Raw genomic sequence first — 6,071 nt, 5'->3', positions numbered from 1 at the left:
CCCCCCAATTCAAACAGCCCCTGTTAATTTATAGTGCAATTGATCTTTTAATTTGGCTGGATTTATGCCAAACCCAGGGGGAAGGGGGCACTTGGCTTCCAGCAGGACGTGCCTTGGCACATGCTGCTTTGTCCCAGTGTGCTTAGATGGAAAAAGAAGCATGAAGGAAGGAAAATCTTCTCTTTCACTCCTCCCCAAGCTTTGCATTGGAAGGGCAGAAATATCTCTGCTTTTCCCTCTGACCCATCTTGATCCATTTTTACAAGTGTATCCCCTAAACTCCTGCTCTTCAAGTCAGAAAGGTGCTCCAGGCCTGGGAAACAGCCTCTCTTTTTCCAAGAAGGTTTCTCACCTAGGCATCCCCATCCAAAAAGCCTGGGGTTTTTTTATAGCTAAAAACTGGTTCTCTTACCCTATAACCAGCTGGTAGTCGCTTCTGGGGCTTTCCATCCTGGGCAAAATTCCCAGCAGGGAAGCCTAGGAGGCTTTCCACCTATGCAAAAATCTGTCTAGCTGATGTTATTTTTCATTGGATTTGGGATGAATGCATCAAGTGTACTTCACCCATTGTGACAATTTAAACAGCAGATGTCTTCCCCCTCCTCTTGCCCCCAAATGTGTCTGTGTATTTTGAGAAACCTGGCTTGACTTCTTGTTTTGTTGATGCAGTGTAAATCAAACCTCAGAACTAGGAAAATGTGAAATGTTAGCTTGGGAGGCCCAGTCAGTGGAAAGAGAACATAAACTTTGTCCGCACTACAGTTGAAACCAGTGCTAGAAACAGCTGTGATCTATTAAAGGATATCTTCTTAACTGTGCTACTCAATTCATACTATATGTATATGTATATTTATTTTTTTTTGGTCCACAGAACTTAACAAAATGTAATGTCCCAAAAATGAAAACCCCATGTCCTGTACCCAGTAGTCTAAAACCAAAAACTGGACTAACAGAATGTAGACTTCTGACAAATGCTATAGTAGCCTGTTCTGTGACACTTTACACCTCTTTCTGACTTTTAAATGATGGGAATATAATTTTTTTTTCTTCAGTAATGAGATGCGAGTAATTCAGTTGTTGTTAAGGCAGCTATACCAGTGGGTATAGATTTTATTTATTTGCCGGTCAAATCTACTGGTTTCTGCCAGAGATACTTGGAGTATTTTACTGCCTTGGGGCCTGATCCAAAGCCCACTGAAAGCTTTGTATGATGCCATCAGTGTTCAAAGCTTATTGTTAAGTCCAAACCTGGCAATATACGACACATGCCTAAAGCCAAGGTTCATGCTAGAATTACCAGAATGCTTTTACTGGCAAGAACTATGTCCGAAACAAAGGCTGGAAAAACTATATTTGTTTTTAGATATATTAAGACTTATATAATCGAGTGAGCTATCATTATTTACACAGACGTTTACATTATGTAAAAAATCTCTCCAAACTAAAGACATAATCCTGTGTGACACCATGTGCCTTCAAAACTCCACTGAGTTTAGGTGCAACTTAAGGTTATTCAGGATCTCTCCAGAGCAAGCTATAGAAGATCCAAACAGCTGAGAGCACCTGCTTCTAGACCCTGGAATTGGGTGTGTTCTAACCAAGATGCTCATCCAAGGATTCTTGCAGCTGGATAAAGCCAGAGGCTTGAAACTTTTTAATTTGTGCAGAATTAAAAAAAAAAAAAAAAAACTGCCCCAGAGCAGTTTTTTTTTGGTTTTGTTTTTTTTGTTTGTTTGTTTTTTTAATAGGAAGCCAGTTTAACTCCCTCGAAATTAGAGTGGCATGCCTGAGTCAGCTTAGTATGAACTAAGAATCTGGCAGCAGCACTGTGCACAAAGGAAAGCTGCAGGAGTCTCTCAGGAAACCCGTGAACTGATGAATGTGGCATGTTTGAACATGAGACTGACATCATGGTGAGTTCATAGTAAAAAAAACCCAAAAAACAAAGCATCAGCCACAAAGCAGAGCTAACCTAATCCTTAAGTCACTTGTAAAATCTTCTGAGAGTGCAATATGCAGCTTGAAAAAGCTGGCTGTTTCCATCTTTGCTTCTTGCTTTTGATTAAATATATATGTTAACTCTGTCAGAAAAAACTATGGAACATCTCCTTTGCAGACTTTTTGCCTTTGGTTTTCTCTGTTGTGTCCTTGTTCTTTCAGGTGGAGGAAGTGATTTAGTGACTATACACAGTATACCTGAAATGCCAGAAAATAGAGACTGGAAATGTGTACACGCATGCGAGCAAGCATGTTTGTATATACAGGTCACCTGGGAGTCTTAGGCTATGTCCAGGTATCTCTTTTAAAAGACCTGGAATGTTCGCCTTTTTCTGAACTTCAGGAAAGACTTCCCTGGAAATGCAGCTAGATTCTTATGAGCATCTCAATAGCAAGTTAACTTTTGTTCTTTTTTAAAATTATGCCATCAAAGGAGCCTGCTTAAGGGTTGTCTTGATCTATTTGTAATAACTTCTTGGGAATTTTAACACTGAAATGTTTTGGGGCTAAATTGTTTCCTTTCATTGTAAATGCACATTCTAGTTTGTTTGAATTCTGGGCTACAAGTATTCTGGGCTGTGCTTCTTTAGTAAACTGCTTTGGAGTTGGCTTCTTGGTTTTGGTTTTTAACTTAAGAAGTGCACTTTGCTATTGCTGGGGTCACGTGAGAGAGTATTACCAAGAGTGAAAAATCTGTCATCACTGACAACTAATCAATTCTTCCCCTGTCTGTGAAGTAGGGAGGCTATGCAGTTTAGGGTGAGGTTTCCAGAAGTGTTAAACTTTGCCTTGGCTCTTCCACTGTAGTAAATATTTTCCTATTTTCTTTTCCTATTTTTGTTGTTCTAGAAATTTTACACTGGATTCCTGATAGCATAGAACTGATGTTTTATATATGATGCTTTTCTCATTTATCACTGATGGAATGACAAAAGCATAAGACATTAGTATAATAAACATAATAATGGACGGAGAATACAAGCTGCTTTTGAATGTTTCCATACTGAAAGTATTGTATGACAGGTGTGTTGTTTTGTTTTATCTTTGTTTTGTTTGGGGGGGTTTGTGGGGAGGGTTGGTTTTTGAGGAGTAAAATATTGTTTTGGTTATAAATACCTTTTGGCTAAACTTTACATTGTTTATATATGAGGCCCAAAAGGGGAACCCAAAGTAGAAGCTTGAGTTTTAAAATGCACCTGTTTCTCCCAAAATATTATCTGTAACCTTTTCAGCTATAACATAGTAACCACATGATTGACATGTCTGTTCTGCCAGATATTCTAGTGAGTATAGTAGTAACTTTGGGATTAGTGCTGAACTTGAACTCTCTAGCACAATACCAAATAAATTCCTAGCACCATTTATAAACAGAGCGTATAATAATAGGAGAATCGGCATTGGTCTAGTGTTTCTTAGACGTGTGTACGTGCATGCGTAATGGTAGTTTGGGCCCATTTAGGTTGTAGCAAGGTTTCCATTGGCCATCAGCTTTGCATTTGCTCACAGGATAGTTGGCTACAACCTCTCTATACAGAGCTCTGTCAATGCTCTCAGCCATGTTTTCTTAGGAGATGCATGTGGCAGAGACTGAAAGAAATCTGATTATGTATGTATGTATGTATGTATGTATGTATGTATTTACTTCCCTGACATCAGGATGGGCTTACAGCACAACCTGACTTTTCTGGACCCTTAATGTCCCTTCTAATCTCCCCTGTGTATTGGCGGAAAGTGTTCTGACAACATGGCTGTATCTTTTTGTTCATTTTTTTTTTTTTTTCTGGGCTCTTTAATGTTAAGTTTGTCTTCTAGAGGAATAAAAGAACAGGAGGAAAAGAACCACATATGTCACAAAACTTTAGGTTTGGAGTCAACCTGCAATGTGTCTTGAATGTGTTTTGACAATGGGTGTAACTTACCTTTTTAATGGGTGCCTGACAGATTTGTTTTTAATGTTCTCTAGAGCTAGCTGAGTGGACACATGCAATACAGTACTGTATTTCCCAATACAAGCAGGAAGAAGCAGACTATTTAACGCTGACAGTCCTTCAAATAAAAACTTCCTCCTCAGCTTTTTTCATGCCCTGATATGAATGGGTTGAATGTACTCTGCCTTCCAAGAGAGCTAGTGTCATTTCCTCAAATGGGTGAAAGATCAATTGACATTTTAACTCATTGCATCACAGTGACAGCATGATGCATCTTTTAGTTAAGATGTTTGCTCACTGTAACGATTTTTATTTAATTCCAGGGAAAAGCTTTTAAAATACCAGCTCTACCTCCTGTCTATGACCCAAAGAATTTTTGGGTCCCATCCCCACTCTCAGCACTTCTTTAAATACCACCGTTGTATCCTGGCTTCATGTGCTCTGGTCTCCTTGATAAAGGGTTAGATGCTATTCTTCTAGTTCTACTTTTTCTGTGAAGTTACCACAGAAAAAGTTCCTTTTTTTCACTGTGTTGTTATTGTGGCCTGCTTTATTTGATCAATTTTCTCTCGGAATCTCTCCCTTGGCTTTTGCTTCAGGCACTTTCAAAAGAAACAGTCATAATACCCCTTCATTTACAGTAGTGGTCTTAACCTTGAGTATGGACTATTTTCAGAATCCTCAAGGGTCCTATTTTCTTCTGTATAAGACTGCTTATAAAGAGGGGGTCATACAGAATAAAAAACTGGAAACGCTGTACTTACGTTTTTATTAAGCATCCATTGGTGTTAATTTTTAATCTATTCCCTAACGAAGAGGCTATAAAATACAAAATCCTTATTTGCATTGATCTGTCCTGCTACATAGATTCATAGATGTTAGGGTCAGAAGGGACCTCAATAAATCATCGAGTCCGACCCCCTGCATAAGCAGGAAAGAGTGCTGGGTCTAGATGACCCCAGCTAGATACTCATCTAACCTCCTCTTGAAGACCCCCAGGGTAGGGGAGAGCACCACCTCCCTTGGGAGCCCGTTCCAGACCCTGGCCACTCTAACTGTCAAGAAGTTCTTCCTAATGTCCAATTTAACAAAAATATTATGCAGTAAGAGAGGCCCAAAAGAGAGGCCTAGCATTTGCACCACTCCATTGCTAGTTTGCCTGAGTAAATAATCCTCTCCTAGCCACCCAGAATACCCACTTTGAATTGCAAAGGGATGTACTGATGTGGGTTTTGTGGGCTTGAAGTACTAGGGCCTAGAAAAACCAGAAGTTGGTTCCAATTTGGCATCACAACATCCTTCAGGTTGCGACCCAGAAAAGGTTATTCACCAGCTTATTCTGGATAATGATTAAATACAAAATTAAACTTTACTGTGCTTTGTGCCCTGTCCTGAGTCCCTGCTGGTAGCCCCACACACATGCCTTTGAGCTTGTTGGTTCCATTGCTTTAGGTGGGCACCCATTTTGAGAAGGTTGACATAGATATCATTGGGACTTTGGAGCCCAGTACCAGCAGTTTCCACTTTATCCAAGTGGATTATCCTACCCAGTGTCCAGAAGTGGTAATGATTCACAATGCCTTGGCCCAAACATTGGCCATAGAACCATAAAATATCCACACAATTTTTGTATTGATCAAAGCACCATCTTCATCTCCTTCCTCCTGCAACAGGTGTAGGTGCCTCTGAGAGCCCAGCCTGTCAGAACCTCCAGATGACTAGTGTGGTGGAGAGGTTTAAACAGACTAAAATTTGCCACCCACCGGACTGTGTAGTCATCCAAGTCACAGCCTCTTAACTTGTTCACCGGTATGGGGTGGGATACCGTATCGAAGGCCTTCCTGAAGTCTAAGTATACGACATCCACCCCTCCTCCTGTGTCCAGGCGTTTCGTAACCTGGTCATAAAAAGAGACTAGATTGGTCAGGCATGATCTGCCTGCCACGAACCCGTGCTGATTTCCCCTCAGCATAATTTGTCCTGCCGGGCTCTCTCAAATGTGAGCCTTGATAATTTTTTCAAAGACTTTGCCAAGGATGGAGGTGAGACTGACTGGCCTATAGTTGCCCGGGTCCTCCTTCCTCCCCTTTTTGAAAATGGGGACCACGTTGGCCCTTTTCCAGTCCTCCGGGACTTGGCCCGTGC

At 40.6% G+C, this 6,071-nt stretch overlaps 1 protein-coding gene across 8 annotated transcripts in view; it reads left to right on the top strand.

Annotated features, from left to right (window-relative positions):
• DUSP16 (dual specificity phosphatase 16) overlaps nt 1–6,071 on the top strand; it is an 87,421-nt gene that overhangs the window by 23,441 nt on the left and 57,909 nt on the right. The window contains exon 1 of one of the 8 annotated variants that reach the window (XM_025213456.1): nt 3,844–3,860. The exons of the other annotated variants lie outside the window; for them this stretch is intronic. The gene's annotated coding sequence lies outside the window, so the exon portion shown is untranslated. Of the gene's footprint in view, nt 1–3,843; nt 3,861–6,071 lie in introns of those variants that run through there. 8 annotated transcript variants of the gene reach the window in all.

This window comes from Alligator sinensis, unplaced genomic scaffold (genome assembly GCF_000455745.1).
Source record: "Alligator sinensis unplaced genomic scaffold, ASM45574v1 scaffold91_2, whole genome shotgun sequence".
In the NCBI taxonomy this organism is placed as follows: Eukaryota; Metazoa; Chordata; order Crocodylia; family Alligatoridae; genus Alligator; species Alligator sinensis.
The sequence above is the reverse complement of the archived record's forward strand: the minus strand, read 5'-3'. Positions and strand labels throughout refer to the sequence as shown.